This window comes from Phyllobates terribilis, unplaced genomic scaffold (genome assembly GCF_046119375.1).
Source record: "Phyllobates terribilis strain yellow unplaced genomic scaffold, ASM4611937v1 Scaffold_3__8_contigs__length_932513732, whole genome shotgun sequence".
Classification (NCBI taxonomy): Eukaryota; Metazoa; Chordata; class Amphibia; order Anura; family Dendrobatidae; genus Phyllobates; species Phyllobates terribilis.
In genome coordinates, this window is record NW_027362763.1 from 876,809,642 (window position 1) to 876,822,290 (window position 12,649).

A 12,649-nucleotide genomic window follows, 5' to 3' on the forward strand; every position below is an offset into this window, starting at 1 on the left:
AAGACTAACTGCAGAGAGCTTAGATTAGCAGCACCACTCCAGTGCTGCAATAAAAAAACGCTGGAGTGGTGCTTTGAGACTGTATACCAAGTTTTGTATTCTTAAAGGGAACCTCTCATGTGAAAAAACACTATTAAACTGCAGATGTGGGATTAATCTGCAGTTTAATCGTGTTCTGAATCTGCCCGGCACCTGCACTCACAGCCCCGCTGTTGGGAGGAAGTGAACTGTATTCCTGCTGGCAGCATCCGGTTATTAGTCACGGGGGTGGTTCCGATGCAGGTTCAGTCACCGCTTTATATATAGAGAGCGGTGGCTGTAACTGAACGGCACAGACTGACAGCAGCTCAGCATTACGGCCGGCTATCAGTCAGTGCTGGGTGGGTGGTTACAGCTGCCGCTATCTATTCAACGCATACCTACAGTGTATATAAAAAATACGCAATAAAACTTTTTTTAGAGAATAAACATCAGAAAAATGTCCAGGATACATAAAGAATTTACAATTTTATATTAGCAGAAATCCTGTATCTCCGACAAATATGCTGATAATTAACTAAATCTGAACATTTAGAATGGCTGTAAGAGTCACTGAGAGCAATATTTTACAAAGTTCTTCGGGGCTCCGGAATTTCATATTAGAGGGATCGTCATTTCTACTCAGTTCTGCAGTTAAATCATTTTACTTTTTTCTATTTTGGTTATAGATAACTTACAGACAAGAGTAATTGCACTCCTTTAACATTTTGCTAAAACCCCAGTGAATCTGAAAATTAATAGTTATGTCTGTCGCATGCAAATTCAGTACTTTAAGGTCTAAAATGAAAATGCAACTGCACTTCTTTCTATGTAAATTGGTTACCCTTGTTCCTTGCAGGAGTGCTTTCTTTTGGATGACATTTTATTTTAATTATGTAATAGGAACAGCTTTTAGTTCTTTAGTTGACCAAATAAAACTGACGCTTTTTCAAATAAGACCTTAAGGTCACACTTTACATGAAAAAATGTACTGCTGGCTGTTACTGGGAATGAGTTACCTTTTCCTGTTTTACACTTTGTAGACTATAAAAATGTGACTCATAGATTGCACAAATTGTATCAGGATTTTAACTGAAAAAAAATGCATAAATAAATTATAGCTATTCTTGAACTTCACTAGCTCCAAAACACATGCAAATACAGAACATTTAATGGAATCTCTGACCAACGCTAAAAGTTTTAACGTTAACAGTTTAAGTAAATAGTAAGGCTGTGTGCCCACTATGCGTTTTTTAAGCATTTCAACAGCGGCAATTCTGCTGCAGAAGCGCTTAAAAAACGCTTGGTAGAAGGTCTGCCATGTTCCCCAATGATAATCCGTATGTGCTGTGCACATACCGCGGAAATTTCCGCTGCGGATTATCATTGCAGAAAAATCTGCAGCACTACCAATTATTTTGCGTAATCTCGGCGTTTTCGTCGCCATTGACTTGCATTGAATCGCATAATATCCGCATCACTATATGTGCACATGCGGATATTAAGCGATTAAATGTGCAGATGGTACCCGGGTTTGGAGAAGAGGAGACTCTCCTCCAGACCTGGGTACCATAGTACCTGTAAAAAAAAAGAATTAAAATAAAAAATATACATTATACTTACTTTCTGATGGCCCCCGGTCTCCATAGCGATGCGTCCTGGCTTGCCGGCAGCTCGCGATGCTCTAAAAGGACCTGCCATGACGTCATTTAGTCATGGGATGGGTCACGTGACCGGTGACGTTGGCGGTCGTGTGACCGGTCACATAACTAAATGACGTCATGGAAGGTCCTTTTAGACCACCGCGAGACATGGGGGAGACCGAACGCATCGAATAAGGACACCGGGGGCCATCGGAAGGTAAGTATAATATTTATTTTTTATTTTTTACCATTCTTTTACGGTCACACTATATAAATCCATGCCGGTTGCATGGATTTATATAGTGTGACAAAGTAGTTAAGCACTTTCCAAGTGATGCTAAAATTTCTTGGAAAGCGCTTGACAACCCGCATGCGGAAATGCATGTGAAAAACGCTTCACTTACGCTTGTCCCTGGCAGGAAAAACGCATGTAGAATCCGCATGCGTTTTTTCTGCCAGGGAGATGCAGAAATGCTGAGGAAAAATCTGGAGCATTTCTGCATCGTGGGCACTTTGCCTAAGGGTTCAAAAGTTGGCTAAAAAAAGTGCCCTTTTAAAAACCAATATTAAAAAATCCCGAAACATCAAGTGTAATGGGCACACAATGTAAAATTGATACAAACAAAGGGGAAAGTTATAATATAAACAAAATATTGTCAAAGGGTAAATAAATCCAATTAACATATCCCCATTTTAGAGCAGGGACACTTGGACAAAAAAGGGGAAAGAAGGAGGAGGGGAGAGGGAAGAGAGAATAATGCCAAACCCCCTTAAACAAGAGCCTATAAGTCCTAATGGTATCCCTAAAGCTGTCCCCTACCTTACCGTGGAGGTTGGCACCCTAGAATTTGATGTGACGCCTCCACTCACAGTTGACTACCCCTATATAAGCCCCTATATTCATTCCCTGTCGTAAAAATAGGCAAATATATAAATGCCCTTGCATGCATGACATATGAATATACAAAGTATAAATATATTATACTCATCTCATGCTTCTGGGTTACCCCTGTGGACATAAAATTTATACCTTCATGTACCTAATCCTGGGTCCAATCACCAATCACAGCTCTAACATTCAGCTTTTCCTCTCTCTACACGTTTCTCCCCTAATCAATCTCTATGAGGGGTTCATCAGTAAAAATGAAAAAAATCAGGCACAATAGCGCATTTTAGTAGCAGGGTCTCAATATACAACATAAATCAATATAATATGTATGTATATTGAATATTGAAACCCCACTACTGAAATGGGGTATTGTGTGGTTTTTCTGGATGGTTGAGGACGACCATCATTAAAGAGTGGAGGAATGTGAGGAGATAGACTGCTGCTGTCGCATTTCTTTGCTGAAGACCCCATTCGTGATATTGTGGTGTGATGGGAATTGTGTTGTGTAATGTGAATAGCGTATTGCGATAATTACATGTGCAGTTTGATCGAAGCAACAGTTAGCGTTAATGTCTGGGACTAGCCTGGGGTATGAGGGGCTAAGCTGCAAAGAAAGTTCCTGTCAGAGGATCTGATAGGGCTTGGAGTCTGTAGTGAGTGGACCAAAAGGTTCAAGGTGAGCAGTGCCACATTCTGGGGTGACCCTGAATGCGAGGAGATCAAAGATAAGGGATAGAAAGATCCGGATTACAAGTGACAAAGAGACAGAGTGGCCTTCTGAAAACGGATCTTGGGAGAGGATGCCTAGCCATGAGACCCCGAACTTATAAAGTTGGAAGATAATGGTCCTAAACAGGACGGAGTACGTGACACGAGTATAGTGCCCTGGGAGTGAGTTCAAGAGCCTCAGTTTCACCGGCCATGCTGGCAAGCTGAGGGGGAAAAAGAAAGCGGAACCGCAGAACAAGTAGATGACACGTGTTGGTCAGGACTGTTGTGTGAAAGATGGGTTGTGGTGAAGAAGGGAGAAAAAGTGGACATAGAGAGCTCTGGAGTAAACTACGGAGGAAGGAAACTGTGGAAAATGCTTCAAGTTGTAAAGGAAACATTCATAAGACTATGTACCTGCTATCCCTTGTATATAAACCTTATCAAGTTACCATTTATAAATAGTTTATTTTTGAATGGTGGTCTCCCTCATTGAACTATTAAACCAAAAACCTGGCACTCAAATAGACTTGAAGATTTTTTTAAGAAATAATTGTTTAATGATACTGTAGTACAGTAAGCAGACGTTTCGGTCCCAAGGACCTTCATCGGTGTACTACGACAGAAAATAACACAAAATATAAATGTCACATAGACAATTGTAAACATGCAACATTTTGCATAAATAACATAAACATGGTAAAAAATCAAAGTAGAAAATCAAAATAAATGGTCATGGATATACAGCATAGAGTTAACAACAAAGGGAAACGGATGGGAGAGAGGGAGAGGATGGGGCAGGGAATGAGAGGAAATGGAAAAGTAATGGAACCTACCAGAAGATGTAGAACTAATGGTTAAGGCAGAAGCCTGGATGGGGTGAACTGAGGAAAGAAAAGAGTGTGAGCCCCTGTGGAAATAATGTAGGAAGGAAAAGGAGGGAGAGAGAGAGAAACTTTACCTGTGGGGTATAGTGACCATATGTGACTGTAATGGAGGGAGAACGCGGTGTCCACCGCTTGTCCAAGGCAGTGGGTATATGAGGAGATAGAGGGGTATATACGTGGCAAGAGGGTGGGTGTTAAGGGGCCAAGAACCAATCATTGGTGACAGTGGAGTGAATGAGAATGATAGGAGCCGCGCCGCAGGACCTGAAGACCGGAAATGATGTCAGTCAGGTCCTGAAGCCTGCTTGCCGGTCACGTGACCGGAAGTGACGCGTAGTTGCGTTCCACTGTGCGGTTCAGTGTGTTCAGGGAGAGATGCAGAGAGGAGATCCAGCTAGAGAATGCAGGAGGGGTCGGAGCAGGAATAGGAACGTCATTGGGATGGTATCTAGGGAAACAAAAACAAGTTTAAGTATATTGTAAGGTTTGGTTCAACAATGTATACATTAGAATAGGAACCATTAAGTCTCCAGACATGAAATCACAAAGGACATGTAACATTATGAATCTTGGCAAAATACATATGAAGGTGGTCAAAAAGTGACCAGCCTGTACATAATGACACAGTGAAAAAAAGAAGAGTATATAATGAAATAAACATTTGGCTATTGAATCAGCAACAAAATTTTTTATATATAATATAATAACGGTACAAGCACAAAAACAGGGTATTCAAATGAATGAACAGAGATCATATTCTCTGTTAAGACCTTTCGGGGACAGGGACTGTAGCTCATGTATCCAGTATGCTTCTCTGAATTTCAATAAACGAACACGATCCCCCCCACGTCTTGGGGGGGGGGGCAACTTGCTCTATGACCTGGAATTTGAGCTGCGATACTGAGTGTCCTGCTGATGTAAAATATGCCGGGATGGGTAGGAGTAGATTTTTACAGCGTATAGTGGACTTATGTTTTGAGATTATGTCTTTGTAGTACAGTAAGCAGACGTTTCGGTCCCAAGGACCTTCATCGGTGTACTACGACAGAAAATAACACAAAATATAAATGTCACATAGACAATTGTAAACATGCAACATATTGCATAAATAACATAAACATGGTAAAAATTCAAAGTAGAAAATCAAAATAAATGGTCATGGATATACAGCATAGAGTTAACAACAAGGGGAAATGGATGGGAGAGAGGGAGAGGATGGGGCAGAGCCTCCTTTCTCAATGACATTTTAAGACAACTGGAAGATAGTTCAGTTTATGAAAAACTGACACATGATCCCACATTCACGACTAGGGACTCCATTTCACAGATCCTGAAATTTCATTCCCTTAAAGGGACGATTGATTCCAAGACCTGTGAATATCTAACAAAAAAATTCCCTATCATCCCGGTCTTTTATACATTGTGTTACAACTCTCCTGTTAGGTTTTTTTAGTTTGCTGGTCACATGACCAGTTTTGCCTATTTAATCCGGCTCCGCCCTCCTGGCATTGCTGGACTTCATTTGTATTTACTACTGTTGAGCTAGCTTGGTGCTCTGTTGCCGTTCTCTGTTAGTTTTGCTAGGTCTTCTGACCTCTTTACTTTTTGTTGTGTGTTTGTCTTTGACTGCTACGATTTCTGCTAGGAGGTGTCCAACTTTTCCCAGTCCCTAGTTCTTGTAGGGATTCCTCCTTCACATCTATAGGTCTTCGTACAGACTAGCCGAGGACTTTAGCGGGTCTGATCGCAGGATCAGGTTCCCCGTTACATCGTAGGGATCTAGCTTAGTTCTATTGTAGGGACAGATCTCCTGTCTTTCCTTAGTCTCTGTAGCAGATCATAACAGTAAGTTCAGCCATAAAAAAAAAAAAAAAAATTTCTCTAAGGAAAGACCTCCAGTTTTCCATCATGGTCTCGGTGCAAGATTTGGCTCAACGCTTGCAGGGACTCTCTCTGGAGGTGGCCAAGCTCCAACAACACGTGAGTAGCTGTTCTGGAGCGCATTTTGTGGAACCAAAGGTACGTCTGCCTGATCTATTTTTTGGTGAACAACAAGATTTTTTTTCTTTTAAAAATGCTTGTCTATTATATTTTCGTTTGAGACCCGGATCCTCTGGTGATGAATCACAGCGCATAGGGTTCATAATGTCACTTTTGCGCAAAGATCCTCAGGGATGGGACTTCTCTCTCCAACCTAGTGATCCGCGCTTTAGATCAGTGGATAGTTTTTTTTCTGCTTTGGGTTTATTATACGATGATCCTGATCGTGTCTCATCTGCTGAGTTTGAATTAAGACGTTTGAGGCAGGGATCAGGTAATGTGGAAAAATATTGTTCTCACTTCCGTCGGTGGTCTGCCCAGGTGGGGTGGAACGATTCAGCTTTGAAAAGCTTGTTTCTTGCAGGACTAGGTGAAAGGGTTAAGGATTTACTGATTGCTTATCCCACACCTGGAAACTTGCAGGAGGCAATGCAATTAGCTATACGGGTGGACAGGAGACTGCGTGCAAGGGTTAATGAGAGCAAATCCTCTGCTATGTCAGCTTCGAGTCCTGAGAGGTTCAGTGCTGACAATGGTGAGCCGATGGAAATTGGGGCGATGACACCCCGCTCTCAGGAAAAAGACCGCCGACTTTCTGAAGGCTTGTGTTTCTATTGCGGAAATTCTGGTCATTTGATTAAGAGTTGTGTGCTTCGTATGAAGAAAGAAAAAAAAATGGTCAGTCATGCCCGTATTGCCTGTTTAAATTCTAAGGGAGTATTCCTATCTGCCACTACTGCTGCTCAGGATGAATTAATTGAATTTCGGGTATTTGTGGATTGTGGATCTACTCTGAATGTGATTGATGGGGGATTCTTGGAAAAACTTAGATTAGAACCTAAAACTTTGTCATCCCCTATTGCTGTGGTTTCTGTCGATGGCTCTCCCTTGAAGAGTGTTACTCACAAGGTCTGTGAATTTCCCCTCACTGTTAATGGTATTCATCAAGAGAATTTGGATTTGGTGGTATTGGATAATTTGCCTTCTCCAGTAATGTTGGGGTTACCCTGGTTAAAATTGCACAATCCTGTACTGGATTGGTCTACCAATGAAATTAAGTCCTGGAGCCCTAAGTGTTATGACAAGTGTTGTAACGGGCGCATTGCTGCTGTGGATAGAGGGGAATTGCCTGTACCTATTCAGGATTTTTGGAGAGTTTTTTCTGAGGAGGAGTCGCAGGTTTTGCCTCCCCATAGAGACTATGATTGTACCATTGAATTTGTCCCTGGAGCGACTCTTCATAAGAGTCGTTTATTTAATCTTACTATTCCTGAGAGAAAGGCTTTGGAGGAATACATACAGACAAGCTTGGCCGCTGGTCACATTAGGTCTTCCAAGTCTCCTGTGGCTGTTGGATTTTTTTTTGTAAAAAAAAAAGATGGCGGTTTACGTCCTTGTCTGGACTTTCGTGAGATTAATAAAATGACTGTACGCAATCGTTACCCACTGCCATTGATTCCTGATTTATTTAACCAGTTAGTGGGGGCCAAGTGGTTCTCTAAAATTGATCTCCGGGGGGCATACAATTTGTTGCGCATGAAGGAGGGTGATGAATGGAAGACTGCTTTTAACACTCCTGTGGGTCATTTTGAGAATCTGGTTATGCCTTTTGGTCTCAACAATGCTCCAGCATTTTTTCAGAATCTTATTAATGATATCCTTAGACCTTTAATTGGCAAAAATGTGGTTGTGTATTTGGATGACATTTTGATTTATTCGCCTGATCTGGAGTCTCATTGGCGGAGCGTACGTGAGGTATTACAGTTATTAATGGACAATTTGCTTTTTGCTAAGCTGGAGAAATGTGAGTTCGCTGTACAGAGAATTAGTTTTTTGGGCTACATTATCTCCAGTGAAGGTTTTGAGATGGACCCGGTGAAAGTTCAGGCTGTACAGGAATGGCCTAGGCCTATTGGTTTGAAATCGATACAGAGGTTTTTGGGTTTCGCCAATTATTACAGAAAATTCATAAAAAATGTTTCTATCATTGTCAAACCGCTGACCGATCTCACCAGGAAAGGTGCTAGTGCGGTTCAGTGGACTTCTGAGGCCATTGAAGCTTTTGTGTTTTTAAAAGAGAGGTTCACCTCTGCTCCCATCCTTATGCAGCCTGATGTGACTAAGCCGTTTTTGATTGAGGTTGATGCTTCTTCGGTGGGGGTTTGTGCGGTGTTGTCTCAGGAAAACAAGGATGGAGTACATCCCTGTGCTTTTTTTTCAAAAAAATTTTCCGAGACTGAACTTAATTACGATATTGGTAATCGGGAATTGCTGGCGATTAAACTCGCATTTGAACACTGGCGTTACCTCTTGGAAGATGCTGATTTTCCCATTCAGGTTTTCACTGATCATAAAAATCTGATCTATCTTGATGCTGCCAAGCGCTAGAATGCCCGTCAGGCTAGGTGAGCACTTTTTTTCTCGCGGTTTAATTTTTCCGTTACTTACATCCCGGGTACCAAGAATGTTAAAGCGGATGCTTTGTCTCGCAGCTTTTCTCCTATGGTCGGTGTTGAGGAGGAAGAGGAGACCATTTTACAAGAAGGTGTTGTGATTGCTGCTTTGGACTCTGTTTTGGAGGATGAGATTCTTAAAGCACAGGAGAATGCCCCATCTAACACTCCCCATGGGAGGTTGTTTGTGCCTAGGACCTTTAGGAGAGATTTGTTTGTTGAGTGTCATGAGTCTCGGTTGGCAAGTCATCCAGGAATTTCTGAGACCAAGAGACTTGTGGGTCGCAGTTTTTGGTGGCCTGGATGGCAGAAGGAAGTCATTAAGTGGGTGCGCCAATGTACTGTGTGTGCTAGATCCAAGTCTTCGCATGCTCCTGTTGCGGGGTTGCTTTGCCCTCTGGAGGTTCCTAGTGCACCTTGGACACATCTGGCTATGGACTTTATTACTGACCTTCCTCCCTCTGAAGGTTTCACGGTCATCTGGGTGGTCGTGGACCGTTTTAGCAAGATGTGTCACTTGGTTCCCTTTATCAAACTGCCTTGCGCTAAGACACTCGCTAAGGCCTTTGTCAAGGAGATTGTCAGACTACATGATGTTCCTACTGACATTGTTTCTGATAGGGGACCTCAGTTCGTGGCTCGTTTTTGGCGTGCCTTTTGTGACAGGTTGGGAGTCCATTTGTCGTTTTCATCCGGATATCATCCTGAGTCTAATGGCCAGACAGAAAGGAAGAACCAGGATGTTGAGCAGTTCTTGCGTTGTTTTGTGGCAGACAATCAAGAGGGGTGGTCTGAGTTTCTGCCACTTGCTGAATTTGCTCTTAACAACCATACATCCTCTTCTGCTGGGTGTTCGCCTTTTATTTGTTGTTCTGGGAGACATCCGTCTTTTGGGTCATTTTCCAAATTGGTTTCGGTTGTGCCTGAGGAGGAGAGTTTTTCCGGTGATTTGGAGAGAGTTTGGATGGATGTGCATGGTAATCTTCAGGAGGCTAACAAAAAATCTAAGAGGTACTTTGATAGGAAACGGCAAGAGGTTTTGTTTGCTGTTGGTGACATGGTTTGGTTGTCCTCTAAGAATCTGCGATTGAGGATTCCTTCTTAAAAATTGGGTCCCAAGTTCATAGGGCCCTTTAAGGTGCTTCAGATAGTTAACCAATCTGCTGTTAGGCTGGAGGTTCCTACGTCCTGGAGGATTAATCCGGTGTTTCATGTTTCTCTGTTGAAAAAAGCTGATGTGTCGGATGGTGACGCCTCTGCCACTGTTCCTCCGGTGGTGGAGGATGGGGAATATGAAATTTCCCGCATCCTAAATTCTAGACGGTATAGAGGGAGTTTGCAGTATCTCGTCGCTTGGAAGGGTTTCGGACCTGAGGATAACTCATGGGTGAGGGCGGATGATGTTTCTGCTTCCAGACTTGTCCGAGCATTTCACAGGAGGTTTCCTGGTAAGCCCGGGCCTAGGGGATCCGGAGGATCCTCTTAGAAGAGGGGGTACTGTTACAACTCTCCTGTTAGTTTTTTTTTAGTTTGCTGGTCACATGACCAGTTTTGCCTATTTAATCCCGCTCCGCCCTCCTGGCATTGCTGGACTTCATTTGTATTTACTACTGTTGAGCTAGCTTGGTGCTCTGTTGCCGTTCTCTGTTAGTTTTGCTAGGTCTTCTGACCTCTTTACTTTTTGTTGTGTGTTTGTCTTTGACTGCTACGATTTCTGCTAGGAGGTGTCCAACTTTTCCCAGTCCCTAGTTCTTGTAGGGATTCCTCCCTCACATCTATAGGTCTTCGTACAGACTAGCCGAGGACTTTAGCGGGTCTGATCGCAGGATCAGGTTCCCCGTTACATCGTAGGGATCTAGTTTAGTTCTATTGTAGGGACAGATCTCCTGTCTTTCCTTAGTCTCTGTAGCAGATCATAACACATTGCCCAAAATTCATAAGAGCCTGGAAAATCCCCCAGGCCGGCCCATCGTGGCCTCCACAGAATCGATCTTGTCTCCTTTATCCATTTTTCTGGAAAAAATTCTGACCCCGTTAGTCAAGAAAACGAAATCCTTCATTCTGGACACAAGTGCTTTTCTCACTATCATTCGAGACATTAAACAGACGAATCCATGATTCCTTACTGGTCACACTGGACGTTAATAATTTATATACCTCTATACCACATGTAAAAGGGATCCAATGTGTTAAAAAATTATTAGCAAATTCAGAGACTCCAGCTGAAGTCAGCCACCTTAGTCTTGATCTCCTAAACTTGGTCTTAACAAAGAACTATTTCCTCTTCCAAGACACATTCTTTTTACAAAAACAGGGTACCGCTATGGGATCTAACGTGGCCCCCCCCATATGCAAATTGCTACATGGCTTCATTCGAGGAGGAGGTGATATATACCCATCCACTCTTCCAGACCCATTCTGTGGCCTGGAAACGCTACATTGATGATATTTTTTGCATATGGAGGGGGCCCCCTGAAACCCTTACAGAATTCTTTGAATCACTCAATTCTGCCTGGGAGGGCCTTCGGTTTACCATCACGTCTAATAAAGAATCTATCAATTTCCTAGACACGACCATCATCAAAGATGAGTCTGGCTATCTCTCATCTGACCTTTACGTTAAACCCACTGACAGAAATGGTCTTCTACATTTCTGCAGCTCACACCCCAGATCCATATTCTCTTCGGTTCCCAAGTCACAATTTTGTCATGTTCAGCGTATAGTCAGCAACCCTGCCATCCAAAGCCAGAGACTACATGAGATGCAGAATAAATTTGTGGACAGAGGGTACCCGATAGACACTCTATCTAAAGCATTGGAGGGAACCACTCCGCCCCGCTACCCCTCCAATAACCGCATCCCATTTGTACATACCTACCACCCCATGGCTTTCATACTACACAGGAAAATCAGACAACACTGTAACATACTCCAAACTGCATACCCCTCCGTCCCTGGTTTCACAGTCCCCTTCTTACCCTGCTATAAAAGGGCACCCAACATCCGTGAACGACTGGTACATGCCGATATTGGCACCACAAACAGCAGACCTCGACAAAGATTTTGATCCACACCAAGAATGGGGACTTTTCCATGTCTCCAGTGCTACCAATGTAATAACATCATCAGAGGCAGCACTTTTTGTCATCCACAATCAGGGAAACAATACAGGATCAAAGATTACTTCACCTGCAACTCTTCTTACGTCATTTACGTTATCAAATGTCCCTGTGGCCTTATATACATTGGCGAAACGACCCAATTCATCAAAGACAGAATATCAAAACATAAGCCCACTATACGCTGTAAAAATCTGCTCCTACCCATCCCGGCACATTTTACATCAGCAGGACACTCAGTATCGCAGCTCAAATTCCAGGTCATAGAACAAGTTGCCCCCCCAAGATGTGGGGGGGATCGTGTTTTCGTTTATTGAAATTCAGAGAAGCATACTGGATACATGAGCTACAGTCACTGTCCCCGAAAGGTCTTAACAGAGAATATGATCTCTGTTCATTCATTTGAATACCCTGTTTTTGTGCTTGTACCGTTATTATATTATATATAAAAAATTTTGTTGCTGATTCAATAGCCAAATGTTTATTTCATTATATACTCTTCTTTTTTTCACTGTGTCATTATGTACAGGCTGGTCACTTTTTGACCACCTTCATATGTATTTTGACAAGATTCATAATGTTACATGTCCTTTGTGATTTCATGTCTGGAGACTTAATGGTTCCTATTCTAATGTATACATTGTTGAACCTAACCTTACAATATACTTAAACTTGTTTTTGTTTCCCTAGATACCATCCCAATGACGTTCCTATTCCTGCTCCCACCCCTCTGCATCTCTCCCTGAACACACTGAACCGCACAGTGGAACGCAACTACGCGTCACTTCCGGTCACGTGATCGGCAAGCAGGCTTCAGGACCTGACTGACGTCATTTCCGGTCTTCAGGTCCTGCGGCGCGGCTCCTATCGTTCTCATTCACTCCACTGTCA